This window comes from Buteo buteo, chromosome Z (genome assembly GCF_964188355.1).
Source record: "Buteo buteo chromosome Z, bButBut1.hap1.1, whole genome shotgun sequence".
NCBI classification, from domain to species: Eukaryota; Metazoa; Chordata; class Aves; order Accipitriformes; family Accipitridae; genus Buteo; species Buteo buteo.
In genome coordinates this window covers 82,409,116-82,430,724 of record NC_134204.1, presented here as the reverse complement: position 1 = coordinate 82,430,724, position 21,609 = coordinate 82,409,116, and positions in this window count along the sequence as shown.

The following is a 21,609-nucleotide window of genomic DNA, read 5'->3' as shown; positions in this document are numbered from 1 at the left end:
AGGCTACTAATATAAGGTTTAACACAGCAGTGAGATTTCTCATGCCAAGATGTGTACTACTGTGTTCAGATAAATTCTACTTAAATATTGTAAGCGGTTATTAGGAAAACTGCACTTCTTTGATTCAAGCCCAAGTTACATAAGACGACTGTTTCAAGCATACATCAGTTTGATTTTTATTCTTCCTTCAAGTTTTGGCCTACAGCATTTATAACTAGTCAGAAATGGTGTTACAAACATTCAAGAAATACCATCATAAAAATCTTTATTCATTTCAGCAGCTTCCTTGCTTTTGCAATTGTCCTGCCTGATGATTGTTGCACATTTCATTAACAGTGTAATAGGCAAGTAGGGATCCTTTTAAAGAGGCCTGCTAGATCAGTCTGCGTGAAATACATTGCCAGTGTCTTTCTCTAACACAGAAATTCAGTTTCTCTACCAAACCGTGCCATTAAAACAGTAAAAATGGTAATACTCAGGAGATATCCAGACATTGAGTATTTGGGGAGAGGAAATAGAGGTGGAGAAGAACTATTAACTATGCTTTATTTTGCTAGAAGCATTTGGCACCAGAGTCATAAGCACTACATGCAAGCGTTCACACCCAGATCCTCCAAAAATGTTCTAGCTTCTGAAATACATGAAGAGGCCCTGCAAACTTTCTTCAGTTCTGAAAGCCTTGACTGATTGCAAGGTAAATATCTACCCCATCTTCTGAAATCCTCTTTTTTAAGGATAGGGAGAGGAGTAATTAAGGCTAAGGCATCTAACAACTATAGCACTCAAGTGTGACATTACTTAGCCCTTCTTCAAGGCAACAGTACAGAGACAAGAACCTCAAAGTATATATCTTACCATGTTTATCATCAGCAACTCAGAGGGTGCCATAGAGTTCTTCCACCATAGGAGTTCAAAACTGAAGCCAATCATACCATGAATTTGAGATGCAAGAGCCACACCCGAACTCTTACCCAGCAGCAGAACACTTACCCTAACTTTACCGCATCCAGGGCACAAAAACAGAGGGCTTACAGGTCCAAGGTACTCCCCTTTTTATTTGCAGTTCTCAATTACAGCAACTACATCACAAGTTATTAAAAAAATTAAATCTTAAATCAGTCATCACTTGCAAAATCTTCATATGAAAATAAGTATCATATTGAAATTTACCTTCTGGAGAATAGGTTACTTACTGTGTCAGGTGCTGGGGCTTTCCACAGTGAAGCTTTGTTCTACAACACAGGCTGAAATTTCTTCTTACTCCTTTATCTCCTGTAACACATAACATCCACTCCAGCACAACCTCCTCTCTGAATCCACAGGTCTCCAGTGACACTTCAAGTAATTGTTTTCTCGTTTAGTACCTGCTGGAGAGGTGAAGCATGGTCTGCCTGCAGCCCTTTCAGAGTACGAGAGTCACACTAAAAGCACTTTCCTAGTTTTGCTGAGGATGGTGATGGTAGGGGCATAATGGAGCATCCAAGATGGGTGACCAAGACTGGAACTGTGCCAGTATCAAAATAGTATTGTTCGTTATCACATCCATTGAGACTTGTGAAATGAAATGGTGTAGGCATATTGTCCATCTTTAAAGTAGATTTTTTTCTGGTACTTTTCAGCAAGCTGCTTATTTGTCTGTAGCAGAGAAATAGCTTCACATATGTAGCAACATGGATTTCATTAGCTTGAAGAAAAGAATCTCAAAAGTGTGAGAATGGAAAAAAAAAAGTCCATAACCATCACATTTGTGACTAAATGCATGTTCCTTGCAAGTAGCAACACTGAATTTGATTATATCAATAGCTTTCACAGTAAGACGCAAAATGTATAAGAAACTCAGTTAAGTAAAACTACAAACCTGTGAATCAGAATTAACCTTCATTATTCAGTCATTTTTATTACTTAACAAGAAAGACAAGTGCATGAAGAAGTCAACACATAATAACAACTCAAGTACTACTGTATTCCATTTCCAAAGATGAGCAGAGGGGAAGGGAACATCCCAGAAAAATACTCAGTTCTGTCTTATTGACATTCTGAAGACTTTTGAATAAATTATTGCTTATTCACATAGAACATCACAGTATCACAAATACACAGGTTTTAAATGGCAGAGTACCTGATGAACTGATATCTTTTAAAGAATCAATACATTTCCATCATTTAGTCAATGGAAGTATTGGAGACTGTCTTTCAAATAAGTAAAATAATCTATTTAGACTGCATTAAGATTTTATACCATTATAGAAGACATAGTGCAGGGTCTCAAGACCTGCCTTGGCCTGATCTGCTTTGGACTGTGATGTCACTCAAATACAAGAAAATTCTTTATCACTTAACTTGGTTTAGCTTGGGCTCTCTGAATACCGTGAGGCAAACCTTGGTAGGTAGTGCATAACAGAAAGGTCTTTATAGCAACTGAGATTTCGGAACAATATTGAGCCATTTTCAAACTTCAGCTGGGAATACACATACCTACACATGTAGAAACACACACATGCACACAGATACACACATACACAGGCACACACACAGAGACTTCACATTCTTCCTGGTGAAAGACCCTCGTAACTCATCATGACTTCTCCACCTCCAGTCTTCCTGAGGAAGGCTGAAACTGTTGACCCCAGGGCCCAGAGGAATGCCAGAAGGAGGAGCACCGCACAAGGGAAACTGAGATTGGTACTAAGAAATCTGCTTTCACTTACAAACAATCTTACAATAAATTTAACTATATTATTAATGTAATACTTAGATAATTTGGACTTATTTTAATTGGATTTTAAATATCTGCCTAAGAAACTCCCATGAAGGCCCTTACGAAAGGTGCGTGTTTTAACCCACAAAAAGCTTTGAAGTGTCTCTCCAATAGCAGCCATCTTGAGCTATCCTGTTCTTATTCAGGATTACAGTTTCTGCTGTTCAAGTACTTGCACAGATTTACTCTCCTCCCCAAGGTTCTCCTTGCATCTGAGTCAGTGTGCTTTATTATTTGAAGAGACTCTTCACTTCAAGAGGAGTCACAAGCCAGTTCTCCTAGTACTTTAAGGTAAAAGAGTAAAACATTTGAGGCCTTGTTGCTCTGTATGTGTATATTTATAGAGGCATGTTTACAGGACAGGACACATGGTGTTTGTTCTGTACGGTCTAAAAGCAAATGCTTATTCTCTGGCTACTTTTTTCATGACCTCAAAAAAACTTATTAGGACTTGCACTGTAAAAAGTTGAAGCCTTCAGACCTGGTACAGACCCATTTTAATGCATGAAAAGTAAAACCAACTATTGGACTCCTCCACCTCTGGTCTAATTAAGTAGAGAATTTCAAAGTAGGCAAGCTAAAACTTTATGTCATCAGGAACAATAACCTTTTCCTTTTCAGACTTGCATACCAACTCTTCCCTAACTGTGCTGCTATTTTACACTGATAACAGCTGGTTCTTAAGTGACTGAGTAGCATTCTTCATTTGAAAGGAGAAAAGACCAGTATTTATCAGGTAAGCCCTTAGGTAAAATAGGTAGTCAGTCTGTCCTGTCCATACAAAAACTTCAAGCTTTATCTTAAAGCAATATGGAAATACACAACTTTTCTATTCTTTCTGTTTATTGTTCTATGTATGTGACTGACCAAAAAGTAGCATTTTTGCACTAGACATGAGTGAATCAGTATGTATGTATTTTAATAACATGAAGAAAATTGATAATTAGGAATACGCATAACCTATGTTTGTACCAAGGCTATTCCACACCGTGGTGTGTTGACCCTGGCTGGAGGCCAGGTGCCCACCAAAGCTGCTCTATCAGTCCCCTCCTCAGCTGGACAGGGGAGAGAAAATATTAACAAAAGGCTTGTGGGTCGAGGTAAGGGCAGGGAGAGATCTCTCACCAATTACTGTCATGGGCAAAACAGACTTGACTTGGGGAAATTAGTTTCATTTATTATCAATCAAATCAGAGTAGGATAAGAAATAAAACCAAATCTTAAAACACCTTCCCCCACCCCTCCTGTCTTCCCAGGCTCAACTCCACTCCTGATTTTTCTCTACCTCCTCCCTAGCAGCACAGGGTGATGGGGAATAGGGTTTGGGGTCAGTTCATCACACGTTGTCTCTGCTGCTCCTTCCCCCTCAGGGGCAGGACTTCTCACACTCCTCCCCTGCTCCGGCATGGCGTCCTCCCCAGGCTGCAGGTGGAGATCTGCTCCCCCGTGGACCTCCCTGGGCTGCAGGGGGACAGCCTGCCTCACCAGGGTCTTCACCACGGGCTGCAGGGGAATCTTTGCTCTGGCGCCTGGAGCATCTCCTCCCCTCCTTCTGCACTGACCTGGGGGGCTGCAGGGTTGTTGCTCTCACATGTTCTCACTCCTCTTTATGGCTCCAGTTTTCTGTTGCACAGCAACTTTTTTCCCCCTTTTTAAATGTGTTCTCCCAGAGGCACTGCTACCATCGCTGATGGGCTCAGCCTTGGCCAGCGGTGGGTCCATTTTAGAGCCGGCTGGCATTGGCTCTGTCAGACATGGGGGAAGCTTCCAGCAGCTTCTCACAGAAGCCACCCCTGTATGCCCCCCTGCTACCAAAACCTTGCCATGTAAACCCAATACACACACTTTTCATAGGTAATTGAATCACTGGAGCATTCTGTATGCAAAGGCCTTTTTACCTTCATTAAATTTATGCATACATTTGAAGTGAACCTAACAGGAATACCTAAAACTTCTTTTTTTTAATCTATGTTTTCTGCAGCTGTACAACATAGCAGAGATCTGAATGAGATTCTGAACATGAGGCCATGGATTTGATTGATGGTGTGAAGTTTTTGTTTTCTTCATTAATCCTGTTATCTTACTGTGGATCATATGGTTTCAGAAGGGCCTGTTAACACCTTTTTTGTAGATAGTATCAGAGCTCTGGGAGTACTTTTTCCCTGCCACCTCTGCTTCACCAGTAGAGTATGCCTTATTCTCCAGACAACTCTAGTCTTAAAACACATTAAAATAATGCATTTCCCCCGTCTATGATTATGCAAACCAGATTCAAAGTCCCAGAGCATGTCATACACAATCACAAAATTGGACATGAGCCGGTGATGTCTAATGTTGCAGCAGTCTTTGGTTTGAGGGTAATCCTAAAAAAGGTTTAGAAACCCATAGATTATCACAAAGCTGCTAAATTGTTTACTTTTTAGCCTACATGTTTTCCTTAAAACGTGAGGAGAAGACAGAGCTAAAAATGTTCATGGTATTGCAATGGGACAAATTCCTGCTGAAATAATGAAAAAGATAATAGGAAAATTATTACATATACATTTACCCATACCTAGAGCTTTCCTAATGGAAGATTTGTATTATTGTTGAGAAAAAATATAAGTAGGCTTAAATGAATTCTGCCAGTCCTTTTTCATCATTTTCATTTATTCTGTGTTCTTGTTACACACTTTGTTTGTCTGTAATAATTAGAAACAATCTATTACATACCCTTTCTGTTTACCTCTGGCAAATTACCTTGTATCAGCATTGATATGGAAATACAAATGAGCAGTATAAATCTTCTTGAAAATCATTTAAGATAGATTCATAAAAGCCTTGTTTATGTGAATATGAAACAAATGAGAAATATGATAAAGCCTGGGAGAAAAAAAAAATCATCGGAATAAAGCAGTATCTATGTGATTTCATAAGCAATACAAAAACACTCAGAGGCTTGGAAGTCAAAGATATGTTAACATCTGAGGAGCTTCTGAAGTCTTAAGATCATAAACCACACAATCTTTTCACTTCAGCAGAGCTACTGAATTTTTTGACTAAGAGTAAACAAATTGCACAAAGGAAAGCAAAACAAAAACAAAATAAAATTACCTTTTAGGTTCTATGCTATCCAGAGACAATGGTTCTGACATGAACAGTCTCTCTTAAGACCAACAGAGGTTGTTTTCCAATTGCATCAAGGTAGCTCAAATAAGAAAACAGTTTTGCTTACTCGTAAAAACAAGTTGCACCTTTTTTGCTTACAGAGGCATAGCAATAATGGCCATTAGCACACTTTTTTTTTTTCTTTGGGTCTAATCTTCATGTATATAACACTGAGAAGCAAGCCATTGCCAGCAGCCAGACATAGCTGTACAATCAAGTGTAAGAAGTAACTGAAAGGAGAGTTTCCTAGAGATGTTGGCACAATATATTGAGGTTTTGCCACTCAGAAAACTGCTTGAAGTTAGTGCACTAAAATATAATGACACACTGCCCCAGATCAAGGCACAGAAGAAAATTCATTTTTAAGCCCTCTTATTTCAACCTGACTCATCAAGCAAGCATGTTTGCTTAAGAGTTGTCTTTTTTATAGTTAGTAGAGTACATGAGAAAAATCTATCAAATTAAACCAGCTAAGGTTTGCACTGGAACAAGTTATCACACTATGTACAAGACCAAGAGGAACCTCCCTCACTACAGCATGAAAAGCACATGATCACTGTGTTTATGTGGTTTGATTTAAGCAGGGACCAGAGGTATCCTACCACAGAATATCACAGGGTTGCACTAATTCTATGTGTTTTTCCTTGCAAGTATCTTAATTGCTGTGACGTATGAGCTATGCCAGGACCCTGAGCTGTGCCAAGACTAGTAGACCTCACCTGGGGCCTTCACCCACCACCTACTGCTCATGGGCCCAGGATTACCACTGAAGATCAGTCCCAGGGCTTCAGACCCTGCCTAAGCTACTGTTCAGAAGTGCATGTCTCCAGCTCATGCCTGTGCCTGGCCATGGGTCTTAAGGGTCTGGCCCCGACCTACAGGCTAGTCATTACTCATGGCCTGGTGATTACTGGGCTGTGTCTGACTCTGGAAACTCAAGATATTACTATTGATAATTATTCATTCTACCTTTTCCTGGAGATCACAAGCCTTTAGCAGATTGTGCAGGCTGGAAGTTGTTCTTCTGCCACAGTTGCCATGATTCATGGTTCAGTGTACAGGGTTAAAAAATACATTACAAGGGCTTTCAGGAAAGCATCATGATCCTGCTGAAACATTTGAGCTCGTCTCATGTCCTGCTGTTTAGCAGCTTCTGGCTCTAATATGCAGCAGAGGTGGATAGCAGCATAAGCACTGCTGCCTTGATCATTCAGCAAATGTTATTTCAGGTCTTAAAAGGCTCAGAAATACTCATTATTTCATAGCAGTGTGTAGTTTGTTAACTTCTGTGGTTGGTAAAGTGGTCTTTACTGCAACTGTATGGATAGAGTTTCTTTCCTTCTAGAACAAGAAGACCTAAGGCTTACAGGCTATAAGGTCCACCTTTTGGTAGCTCCCAGTCTTCCCTAGATGGGGGAGGATTGGGAAAATTTAAAAAACAGAACAGAATCTATTAAGCAAAATAGAACAGTGTAAACCTTAATTACTGCATAAGGGGACCCTGTCCTTCACTAATACACTTTTGATTTTAGTACTGAACTGCATCCCTTTTGTGGCCTCAGTTACCCTTTTGTCTGAGAGAGCCAACAACAGGAGCACCTATATTGCACAAGTACAGTAAAGAAAGGAATGGCTCTACCCTACTAAAAATGGCATACTCCTTCCCCCGATTTGTGGAATCCTCACTACATTTAAGGACTAATTGGAGCTGTAGTAGAATTTCATGGGGAGTGTATGACTTCATAAAGCACTAAACTTTTAAAACGAAACTTTAACTAAAGTTTTTGATTTAACTGAAGTTGAGTATTCAGAGGAACAATTTTAATATTGTTGGGAATAAATAAGTGGTTGAAGCAGAATCTTAATATCTCCTATGTTTGGTGTTTATTTATTAGCTTACACATGCACATCTGTTCACATACCTACCTTTGGATAAAGGATATGCCAGCTCCATGTGAACTGATTGAACTCTGTCACTGAAAATTCATTTATTTCCAAGGATTTTTTCAAGTGCAAATCCTCATGGACAGAAGGGATATTTATCTGGAATGTCTAAGAAATATTTTGGACACCAGATAAAGAATTTAAGAGTGACAAGGTGAAGGCAGTCAAAGGTAAAACACTACAGACCACCTACTTCCCTGTTCATAGGGAAATCTTTGTTTAAAATTGAGAGCACAAAAATATGTCAAAGTAACTTGCTTCGTAAGTCTGTGAACTAAGTGTTTTTTCTTTTCCTCACTGCAGTTTCTAGTGTTTGCTGAGTATGTATTTTCAAGATTACAATGTGATGGAAGGATATTTTCAAAGAATGGTAGCGTAATTGTAGAAAGTTCTTTACTTATGCCAGAAGATCTATGTTTTATAAATGGAGAAGATTCAAGACATGATTATTGGTGAAAGCAGTCAGCAAAGAGGTTTCCTGGGGATTTAGAAGGATAAATGGTTAGAAAATCAAAATGAAGCCTAAACTAAACTAAGAGTACATCTTGCTAATGAGCCTGTTGTATGAAAAGCTGATGAAGAGTGGTCAAAATGGAGTAATATGTTTCTTCCTTAAATATGCAGAGACATGGGGATTGGAAAAAGAGCAGCTGAACTGTAGAAGCAGTATTAATGAGAAAAATAACCTTCTTAAGAGAGCTGCAAAAAATCAATTCCTGAGGCAACTATGAATAAGAATTTCAGCAACCTGCCTCGTTAAACACTGATGGATGTGTAGGATGTTCCTCAGCAGTAAAATACACAAGAGAACTGCTCAGCTCTAGGATCCATCAAACTTGTGTGGATGCTCTTACAACTCCAGGACTTTGTAGTACTTCAGAAAATGAAAAAGGTGGTCTGCTGCAGGACAGTCAATGAAAGAAATACACAGAACATGCACTTGTACTATTAGACTGCTGGATGACATTGTTAATTACCCAGCAATAACAATATTAGGGAGCTAAAGAGAGGGTCTGTTATATCAAAACACTCTTGTGGAGCATCTTGGAGACAAGGACCATAAGGCCATTCTGTTTCTGTTCTGTTTATGGGTCAGACTTCCATAGGTGTACAGGTATATAGAAAGTGTCAAGAAGTCACTATTTTGCCTCTGTACCTAGAAACAGAAACGATGTAACTTCATAATACTTCATCTAAATCAGTGATAAAATGATTCAGAAAAGGGTTGGTAAGTGAAAAGATTAAAAAAAGCATAAATGACAAATACTTCATTGGTGTTGAAAGATAAGAAAAGTGCAATAACAGCTGAAAAAAAGAAGACATGAGGAGGTGGCTGTGGATATTGATGGGAAAAGACTTAATATTACATTTTGTCAATTTTTCTTTTTAGAGAAATCAGTAATAAGCTCCTCAGAGACAGAAGCAGAGGAAGAAGTGAACTGTCTGAGGGTTGAAATTAATCACAATAAAGAATCTGCTGGGACTGAAGATGGGGCATTAAGTAAAATTAGAAAGGTTGTTGTTCACAAATAGGTAAAGCAGAATCAAAGACAGAAAGGGTATTTTCTACTGGTGAAAGTCAAGCTGGTTGTTGGATTTTTGAAGTGAATCATAGCAGACACCCTCCAGTCAGAGTATATAGCCTTACAACCAATTAACCTGTTCCAATTAACCTTGAAGAAATGTTAATTTATGATATTTACTATTCTCAATTAATGAACAAATCATCTTGAAAATGCATTTCTTTATCAAGTCTGTTTGATTAAGTCTCAGGCTTTGAATTCACATTTTATTTTGGCTGTATGGGTGAAAAATGTGAGCATCCAAATGTAAAACAACATAGTTTGACATTTAAAACAATTTATTTAAAGAGATTCAACACAGAAAACATCTGTTTATTATTTCACAATTGTAACTGCAAAAAAAAAGCGTAGAACTTCTATACAGATTTTGAAAAGTACTTGAATATTTTAACAGCAGGAAAACACATTACGCTCTCCAGATAATATTGTCTGATTAAACTGAGGTGTACTTTCCTTTTTTTTGGGGGGGCGGGGGGTTGGAGAAAGGGAAAAAAAAGAAAAAAAAGATATTATAAATATTTATTCAAGAAATACTGCTGAAAACTTTGGCTTTAACACTTATTCTTTATTGCTCCCCACCTCAGGCAGTACACTTAAAGATGTTAGGTGGCTTTCTATGGCTTGGAAACCAAGCTGCATTGCTTCCCCTCAGCAAAGTCTTACTTTTGCATACAGTTAGGTGATTGAGTGTCCTAGCCTTCTTGGACTTCTTTATTTTTCCCTTTGCTGGTGTTAAGGCATTAAGGATTTTTCACTCAGATGTAGTCATTTAGAAGAAAGTGATGTGGCAAATACCTGTTCTGACACTCCCCCAAGACTGCAGAATAGGCAACGCTCCTGCCTTACTCAGTGTAGTTAACAGGATTAAGTGGTATGCCTTTAAAGAGTCTGTGGCCCTCTGCTGGGATTTTATAGAATAAAAACATCTGCATATCATGCTTGAGAATTTGTGGGTTATGATTTTATACAGAGAGATCCTATACTATTAGCCATACCTCATTGTCAGGTGTGGATGTTGGCAACAGCAATAAATTTAATATTTGTGGACAAAGCTTCCACATACTTTTAAGATTAGGAAGAGAATAATGTATAGCATCCATAACATTCAAGTATCAACAGGTTTTTAATTTTAAGGATTTTTTTTTTAATTTATTTCCAGAAATATATCACGCACTAGAGAGGATTCCAAAAAGCAAGGAAAAAAAAAAATGCAGAAGATATGGATCTGAAGAAAAGTTAAAAACCTGTAACTCAGAACATCAGTGATCCAGCATTCCAGCAAAGGGTGGAAGGTATGATTTGAGGAGAAATGTAAAATTCTGTGAGTAAATGAGGCTCCAAAAAAAGGAATTCTAAGTGATTTTAATTCAGTAATCTGTTTACTCAGCAAAGTATTTTCAGGTTTATCATATTTTCTTTTTTTTTTTATATTTGTTATTATCATTATATGGAAAGTTCTGACAAGTTTTCTTGCATTTGACCTCACCTGAAAACAGTTTTCGTCTGAAAAGATCAGTCACTCTGCTGTTAAAATGGATGGGAACTGCTTGACTGGAACAAGTGAAGAGGCTATCTGCTGCCTATTTTATAAAATATACACCATGGCAATGGTCATACCTGTACTGGGAGCCAGCTACTAATCCTCACAGAAGGAATGGAGTAATGGGAAGCAACTTTTACAGAGAGTTCAGAGCTCTGTTGCTTCTGTTTGTTCTATAGACGGCCCATTAAACAGTGGCTTTATATTTTTATGAGAGTCTAGGAAAATGTTTCCAATTTTTGAAACAAAGTTGATTAGCCCTCTAGAGTTTTTGATGGGGATGAAAACAGAATTCTTCCCGTGACTACTTTCCTCATCTGAGAGATCACCATGATGTTCCATTAACCTGTAGAAATGGATGGAAACCTTTACTGAAATGAAAAGCAACTTTCTCCCTTTGTACCTTTATTATTCTGATGCTTTTTCATTTGAAAACTGGTAACAGAGACACAGATAAATCTATTTGAGACTACCTCTCTTGTTTCTGAGATAATTTTTGTACTACTTCTGATTCTTCTGGGAAAGTGTGACGTCAATTTTTGTGGATTCTTTTTAACTTAAATATTTTTAAATGTAATCATGACTCAGTCTGAATCAAGATGGAATTTTATCCGGCCCTTTAACTTTACCTGATTGCTTCTTGCACAGCATGAGAGGTTATCATCTTTCCATTTTTGTACAATCCGAAGCAAATCCCCGCAGTTTCTAGCTATAATGAAAAGAAGTTGCTATCCTCTTATAACTGTGGTATTAATCATAGGGAAGCATCGTGGCACAATCCTTAGCTTCTGCATAAGCATGCAAGAGCTGAGGTTAGCTGACATTACAAGCAGCACTGAAACCCCCACACCGCAGCTGTGCTGCTACCATTAAAAAAACAAATAAGAATACACTTAATTAACTTCCAAAGTTCTTCTTGCATCTCAGCAATTACAGCAAGAATTTTTGTATTGATTAGAATTGACCAGAAAGAAGTAGCTGAAACCTTTTTTGAAGTATCATTTTGCTGTACCATAATTAAGATTTATGGTAGAAAAATACAAATTTGGATATGGATTTTTTGAGTGACAGTACTTGGAATTTCAAAGCTGTTTGTCATAACATTTTGTTTTAATATTTTAAAAATAAAACTTGGTGTTCACATTGACATGATTTTATTTTGAAATATGAATTTAATGATATTTAAGGATTTTAAACCAAAAGCTAAAATAAATGAAGGTACACCTATCCACAAAAAGACCAACATGTCTTCCAGTTAGAAGACACAATACGTACCTGCAATTTCAATGATCTATGTAGATTATTAGCTAAAAGCAACTCTCTCTATAATTATCTGTACATTGCTGACAAAACATTTTTCCCCAACTATTTGTGATAACAAGTCTTATTATGGCTCAGTAGTCTTTCTTTCTCTCTCTCATACATACAGCCTGTAGCTGAATTAACCTCTTCTTTCCATTATTTTTTACACATTATGTCTGTGTATACATGACATACACATGAGTATATTCCTTCCTATTCTTTTAGACACTTATTGTCCTATTTCTTGACTTAAGAAAAAAAACCACTAGTTTCTTCAGTGCTACAATAGTACTTTCCTCACATATTTCAAATCTTTTTGTAACTGTACAAGCATGACATACAGTGAAGATCTAGACCATCATCTCCTTTGTGCCACTACTCATGAATGTATCTAGCTGAGGATTGGAAAGCATTGTGTTTTCAAGGGTCATAAAAAACATTAAGATTATCCATCAATATAAGCAAACTGGAGTGGAGCAAGTGCTTGTTTTTAAGCTGCAAATAAAATTTACTTCTACATGGAAGACCCAGCTCAAGACCTATGCACCTCTCATACCCCATTTAAGCTTTTGCAATAGATGTAAAAACTAAGATGATGAGAAATGATCATATCTCTATTTAAGTCACATACACAAAATCAATAATCATTTTCAGAAGGTCTTGTCTGAAACCCTACAAAAATTGGGTACAAGTTTACAACAGTATTTATTCAGGGAAAACTCGTTCAATTGAATAAAAAGGTTTGGGGTTTTTTTAAATATAATTGCCCATAGATTCATAAGAATAATTCTGCTTGGGAAAAACAAACAAAACAAAACAAATCAAATCAACTCTCTATTGGGAATTATTCTCACACTAAATTTTGCATACCCCTTTCAAGCTCAGAGCTAGCTAGAATGATTTACTGAACTCTAGGCAATAGAATGTCAGTTGTTGTCTCTAAATCCAAATATCTAAGTCTGGTTTTCCCCTAGTCTGAGTTCTGTTTTTTACAGAAACAACATCTTGTGAAAGGGATTTGAAACTGAAAACATGTCTCCTCTTTATACAGTTACTGTATTTGAGCAATGCCTGTGTCATAACCTTCTGTTAATGTGCAGCAATGACTGCAGCCAGCCATCATTACTTTTCCATTTCAGGAAGGGGCAGTGCTGCTGTGTTTCAAATAGGAAAGGTAAATACTATTTTCTGTGAGAAAAAGATGTTCTCTGCAAAAAAAAAATAAATGTTCAGGCTTATGCCTATCTCTGTAAATTATGCTACGCATAGATTTTCTGGTATGGCAGAGGAATAAAGTTGACATGTAGCAGCTTTATTTTTTTGTCAAAACTTAAGTTCCTCTAGAAAATTTTAGTTTAAGAATGCTTTAACCATAATTTTAAAATATCACTTATTGAAGTTTTCAGTTAGCTATTTGAATTATTTTTAAAGAAGGATGTAGTATTTTTTCCAAGAAAGTTATTTTCTCGTCCCCTGATGAAATCTTTCTCTATGTGATGGAAGAGGAAGAAATTTCACATTTGATATTTAATTATGTTAGTATGTGCAATTGTCACATTCATATTTAAAAATATGTTATAAGGCAGATCTAACAATACGCCCCTAAGCCCTATTTTAGTGGTCCAGTTCCAAAGGTACTGCAAAGATTCAGTTATCCATATGAATATGTATATCCAGTGTTGATGCTGGACATCACATTGGGTGCCAAAAAGGACTGTGGTGGGTTGTCCCTGGCTGGATGCCAGGTGCCCACCAAAGCTGCTCTATCACTCACCTCCTCAGCTGGACAGGGGAGAGAAAATATAACAAAAGGCTCTTGGGTCGAGGTAATGACAGGGAGAGATTACTCAATCAATTACCATCATGGGCAAAACAGACTTGAATTAGGGAAGATTAACTTAATTTATTACCGGTCAAATAGACTAGGGTGATGAGAAATAAAACCAAATCTGAGAACACCTTTTGCCCACCTCTCCATCCTTCCCAGGCTCAACTCCAGTCCCAGTTTCTCCACCTCCTCCCTACCAGCAGCACAGGGGGATGGGGATTGGGGGTTGGGGTCAGTTCATCACACGTTGTCTCTGCCGCTCCTTCCTCCTCAGGGGCAGGACTTCTCACACTCCTTCCCTGCTCCAGGCTGGGGTCCCTCCCACAGGAGACAGTCCTCCATGAACTTCTCCAGCATGAGTCCTTCCCATGGGCTGCAGTCCTTCACAGACTGCTCCAGCGTGGGTCCCCCACGGGGTCACAAGTCCTGCCAGAAAACCTGCTCCAGCGTGGGCTCCTCTCTCCACGGGGCCACAGCTCCTGCCAGGAGCCTGCTCCAGCGCAGTCTTCCCACAGGGTCACAGCCTCCTTTGGGTATCCCCCTGCTCCGGCGTGGGGTCCTCCCCGGGCTGCAGGTGGAGATCTGCTCCCCCGTGGACCTCCCTGGACTGCAGGGGGACAGCCTGCCTCACCAGGGTCTTCACCACGGGCTGCAGGGGAATCTCTGCTCCGGCGCCTGGACCATCTCCTCCCCTCCTTCTGCACTGACCTGGGGGGCTGCAGGGCTGGTGCTCTCACATGTTCTCACTCGTCTCTCCGTCTGCCATTTCTGTCGGTCCCAGCAACTTTTTTTTCCTTCTTAAATGTGTTATCCCACAGGCACTACCACCGTCACTGATGGGCTCGGCCTTGGCCAGCGGTGGGTCTGTCTTGGAGCTGGCTGGCATTGGCTCTGTTGGACATGGGGGAAGCTTCCAGCAGCTTCTCACAGAAGCCGCCCTGTGGCCCCCCTGCTACTGAAGCCTTGCCGTGTAAACCCAATAAATTAAAAGATTAAAAGGGTTTTTTAGTTGTATTGAGAAGGGGGTTTAGCTTGTTGCAGGAATTTGATACATAGAGTCCAACTGAAACTGAATGTTCTACTGTAGATGAGAAACTGCAGATATATTATCCACCTGGACATTGACTCTTCCTAAATTTGAAAAAGATGATGCTCAAGGACAAGTGTAGGATAAGGCTTATGTACCTAAACAGCTGGGAAGAGCTTCAAGTTGTTTTTTTTTCATGTTTTATATTCAGAAATGCTTCAGGACTACAGCATGTCTATGACAATGTCTGATGTAAGAGTGTGAAGAAGTGCATAAGCGTTCGCTATGATCTATCATCACTCGCTGCAGCATTCACAGTGTAAGAACATTTGTTTAGTAAAAGTGTGTGCAGACTGTGGCAGTAACTGCTTGTGCCTTCAAGCACAATGATATTTGTTTGTCATAAGTGTTTGCTCTAGATGCAAAATTTCCTTTATTTTATGACTTTATGGTAATCCTTTCCAGTAAAATTTGACTGAGACCAGAGTGTAGGTGGATATTATATGGTAAGTATAGGCAACATAGATTCTCTTTAACTCTTCTGGATGTTAGAAAATACAATGAACTGCTGGATCTGCCTCATTTCAGTGGATCTAGAAAGCAATTTTAAATACATCATTGCAATCTCAGCATTTCTCAGGATGCCAGCTATGGCCTTAGAATGAGTTGGTTTTTTAAACAATTTTGTTTGAAACATCTTAAATAATTTTTTCTGCACAAACTTTTAACAGATTAATTCTCATGTTATAAATGTAAAAAACAATGTGACAAGAAAAAATCTTTGTGAAGAATTATTTCTCTCACATTGAAACATTTTTCAGAAAGGGTAAAATGATCTTCAAAATGACTGAGCCAGCAGTTTAATAATTTGGAAAGAAAAAATAAAAACATCATTACTGTGAGGAAAACTTGTTCAGACCCAAAGGTCAAGGGCAGTTAAGACATATGGGTGCATTCACAGCCCTGACACGAAACAGTTTCTTCTTCAAAACAAGACATAATTGGGACTCAATAGCAAACTGATGGCCAGTACTGGACTACCATACCTTGTTGATAATACCTAAAAAAATAAAGGTAGTTATATAATCTAAGGAAGGCATATAAAGTGAGGGCATACTGGCATTCCCCATAGCAATATGTGACTCTTATAAGCCATGAAGGATTTAGTGGAAATTAGGCAATTTAAAATTAGAACTTTTCTTCTAGAGACATCTTTGAAATGGTTTTACATGTGTCAGGAGTTATAATATGGCATGATGTCTTCCATGTTCACTACAACTACACATCCAGAATCTTTCTCCGTTTTTCATGAAAACCAGAGGAAGATTTTTTCTTATCCCAATAGTGAGAACCTGTATTTTGAGTATGAGAGATGATGCTCCAAATCCTTGTTCTTCAGAAGGCACTTGAAATTCATCCCCATATTTCAAATATATTTTCTGACAGTAAAGTTGTCCATTTTGAGCTGAATCTCTTTTAGTTCTCCTGTTGTTCTTTATATACACAAGCAAACAACAGTGTAACCCCAGAAAGTGATGAATAATTGGTAATGCATAGTCATCAGTGAGGTTGTGGAAGGCCAAGCTTGAAGTTTATAAGCCAAGTCAGACAAAACAGGATTGTGCATAACTGTTTCCATCATTGCCAATGAATGTTCTAATGATTTAAACACAGGTTACTATGTCAGCCACAGACACATCTAACTGATCTATCTCTGCTGATTTTCCAAGCAATGTGATTAGCTAAGGAATTCATAAATCAGACACTGGATTGCTTACAGTCTTGCTGCAAATTCAGCAATATTGTAGTTAAATAGATTTAGATATCATACAGAAAAAACACACTGGTCGTAGATTTATCTATTAGTCACTCATAAAAATGAAATCTGACTGTTCTGGGATAGGACAAATCCCAGAGCAAATGACCAGGAAATTATTACCTGTGTTGCTAAATCTCCAAAGTCTGAAAGATAATGATTTAGGTTTTCTCTTTACCCCAATACAAAATTAATGAACTAGGCTAACACTCAGAAAACAAAATCCTCTTTATAATATTTTTTTAATTGCCTTCATAAATTATATTCAATCTTGTAGTTTAATAGACTATCTGGTACATTGTAAAAATAACACATATATTCTCTTCATAATGGAAGTGTGAGGGGGATCTCAATATGCAAGTACTCCAAAAGTATTAATATAGTTCTAGTTGCTCCCATTGAAAGAAAAAAAATTTTATAGCTTTTCTTTTGGAAAAAATGTTGGCAAATAATTTAAGTTACTATAACTTCTATCCAAAGTTAGGAGTTGAAATTTGACTGTTGAATGAGATACCAGTAGGGGTTTTTTTCAACTTTTAGATGTGATATGAAATCTGCAGATTATTTTACAGTCAGTTCTTTTATTAATGTGTTTACATTGCTTTATTTAGTGTATCACTGGCCAAATAAATATTGAGTCATAACAGATTATTGGAAATGTTACTCCTAATGACTCTATGAAAGTCATTTTTCAGTCTCATCCTACAGCATAGATTTTGAAGGCTAAACTTACTCTTCTTATAAATAGACTCATTTCCAGTTGATCTGGGCTCACTTCAGAAATTCAATTGCAGACACATGAGCAAATTATAAATAGGAAGAAATCACACTGTAAGTACATACCACAAATGTCAAATTTAAGAACAACAAATGAGTGGAAGAGAGTGTAATGTTCTTTAGGCAATTTTCATCTCAAAAATAAAAGCCAGCTACAAAATCCTTAGACTTTTTGCCACTCAGTCATGAGACTTTGAAATCTCCAACTCAGTTTCTTTCCTTACAGTTGATAATCCATGTAATATCTGAGAAATATAGATTTTTATAAAAATGTGTATTGGGGAAGGTATTTACCTTCTTATACATTTTTCAGATTTCCTTTTCTCTCTAGATGTATGACCTCTCCTTTGTGAAAAACAGTTCTTTGAAAAATATCTAATTTAAATTTTAAATATCTGATACTGCTTCAAAATTATTGGAAAGAAATTAATGAACTGTTTCTCCTCTATTTAGGTGGAAAACTATTAAAGTAAGATAAGAAAATAAAAGCTGATACTGATCTCAGAAACTAATATTTGTTAAATTAAAATGAAGAAAAAACCCCAGATGTGACACATCTTGAGATTTTTTTCTGTATTTTTTAAAATTAACCTTCATAATTTATATATCTGAACATGTGATATATCCGTGGCACTGTAGTCGCATGTGACTAAGTAACCTAATTAAAAATATGGAGCTAAAGATATGTAACCTTGTTGCATTAAAAAGGTAAAGAAGTTTGGCAGAAAATAACCCCCCTTGCGTTCCAGCTTATCCTCAGATGTCAGAGGGGCTGGGGGTAGCTAAGTTTAGTTTCCGAGTGATGTCCAATTCAACGTTTTAAGTTGGGTCACATTCAATATGTTGAATTATCAAATGACAGATGCACTAATAGCGTACTGCACTCTCAGCTTAGCCATGTTCAATGCATGAGAATTACCAGAGTTAGGGAGTTTGATTGCATTAACAAACTCTTATGACTGGATTAATGAGCAGGGCAGTTTATTAAAGCAACAGTACAGCTTCTTTTGGATTGCAGGTGATAAATACACTGTCTGCAAAGCACATGCAAATAATTATACAGTCGACTACAAGCACATTAAATTACAGAAAAACTCTATAGAGATTTCTAAGTTTCCCGGGGAAGCACTTGGTGTGACTGAGTGTTCAAATCTTACCCAATGGGCGTCCCTATGGGGGGGGAAGAGAGGCTCAGCCCGTCGACTGATCCCAGAAGTCAGAGATGTCCTCCCAACTTGTCTATGATGGTGTCTTCCCTGACATTCCTCCTCTCTTTGGGCCTTTTATATTTTCTTATTTTTTAGGGGGAGCTTGAGTGACTTTAGTCATACATACCTTTACTTTGATCAGTATAAAGTTCTCTCACTTTGCTTTTAAAGGTATATGCTAGAGAAAATTCAGAGCACATGCTCAGTGAGGGGTGGTCGCACCTTGGAGGTGGGTAGTTTTGGGGATTGAGGTGTGTTTGGGTATTATAATGAGATTATAATGAGCAAAGTTCACCTAGAGAACATGATTTAGTGTGTCACTACTCCAGAACTGGGCACTTATGATATAAATCAGAAGACCATAGCACTGACATTATGTCACCTCGTTGCTTCAGTGGATTCAAAGCAGGGACCTTCCATTCCTGTTCCAGTAGTTCCAGTTCCCCATCCCTGCAGTGATATCACAGACCCTGGCCATGGTGTCTCCACTCTGCTCCACTCTCCATGTTTGCCTTAGAGTCAGCATATCAAGCTGCCTTGATGCTGCTAACATGTAAGGTTGCAGGTTATGTTGCTTACGGAATTATTATGGAACAGATTTCTTGCATATCCACTTGTCCTGGTTTCAGCTGGGATAGAGTTAATTGTCTTCCCAGTAGCTGGTACAGTGCTGTTTTGGGTTCAGTATGAGAAGAATGTTGATAACACACTGATGTCTTCAGTTGTTGCCAAGTAGTGTTTAGACTGAGTCAAGGATTTTTCAGCTTCTGATGCCCAGCCAGCGAGAAAGCTGGAGGGGCACAAGAAGTTGGGAGGGGACACAGCCAGGACAGCTGACCCCAACTAGCCAATGGGGTATTCCATACCATGGGATGTCATGTCTAGTATATAAACTGGGGGGAGTGGTGGTGGGGGGATCGGCACTCAGGGACTAACTGGGCATCAGTTGGTGGGTAGTGAGCAATTGCACTGTGCATCATTTGTATATTCCAATCCTTTTGTTATTACTATTGTAGTTTTATTAGTGTTATCATTATTATTATGAGTTTCTTCTTTTCTGTTCTATTAAACTATTCTTAACTCAACCCACAAGTTTTACTTCTTTTTCCTGATTCTCTTCCCCGTCCCACTGAGGAAGGGGAGTGAGCGAGCGCCTGTGTGGTGCTTAGGGGCCGGCTGGGGTTAAACCATGACACCACTGCATTCCACCCTAGAGGTTCACCTTCCCTTAAGGCAGGGGGCAGGACATATCAATAAGTCACCTCCAGCAATCATTCCACAATCCTATATTTCACATTGAACCGAAACACTATAGTATTCCGCTGACATGGAGTTAGATTTTTAAATCCAGTTATTAGCAAAGTGTCTTCATTTACATTTGATGACCATTTTTGTAAGATAATTATCACTACTTACATTATTGCTGCCTCTGTGTGACTGAAGCTAGAGTTTAACCTTATGTTCTAGGACCTGAAGAAAAAAAAAGTCTATTAATATAGAGGAAAAAATGACACAAGGAAAATATATTATTACATTACAAATGAGATACACAACAATCTGGACTACCTAATGAAACTAACCTCCAAATACCCACATACCACAGCAGCCTGTATTTATTTAGATTCCTTAAGTAAATATCTAATCCATTTACACTTCAAAGAAAAGACCAGAATAATTTAAAAGCAAAAAATTTGTCTCTTTAAATTTAAAAGAATAGATGTAATTTCTTTATTGTGGAAGTGTCAATATATTTTTCTCTTAAAAATTAACGTGAAAAACTGTAGTGTACTTACAAACAAAGAGAATTTTTGCTACTTCCACTTTTCCACTTCCACATTAGAAAAACTTTTATTTAAGCTACTAATTAACTAACTTTAAAATGCTACATTACAGTTCATAGTTTACCCCAGTATATGAATATGCATATAATGGGTTCCCATTTAAAATTTTTTTATAAAATACATTTCTAAGTTAAAACCTAGTCAGAGCAGAATATTTTCTTTTAAATTATTAAGCAAAAAATTAAAATATTTTGCATTATTTGGCAGAAAACATCAGAGAAATTAAGAAATACAACATAATTTCTAAAGGTGAGCTTGTGCCTTTAAGGTATCTAAACCTACCTCAGTTCTTGTATCATCAGTAGTAACAGTGACTAACTTGCTTATAGTTATTAATGTTGATTAAGATGATCAGGATAATCTGTTGATTAAGGTGATCATTTTTTTGAGCTGCCCTAGTAACACCTTTCACTGACTTCATTTTTTTATTAAGTTTTATAGAGCATTTTAATAAGTTTTAATAAACAGGCTGTCAAACATATACTATGTCTCAAACTTACTTCTGGGGTCTGTGTGTGGGGGTGTGTGTATGGTGGTAGTGGTGGTAAGCTCCCCACACTTCAATAAGACATTGGCCTAGTGTATGTGATTCTATCTTGGATATTAGCTAGGTGTTTAATTAAGGGTTGATATTCTCAAGTGGGAAACCTATTTGAAGAGGACAAATACTGCAACTTGTCAAGTAAATAAAAATGCAAATCATCCCCTTTTCCTGTAGTCATCCAGAAATTGTCTCATTAATGTTATAAATTAAACAGCTGAAATATATTTCTCATATGCAGAAAGGCAGCAAACCACGTATTGATTTTTTCATTTATCAGACCCAGTTCTAGACTTT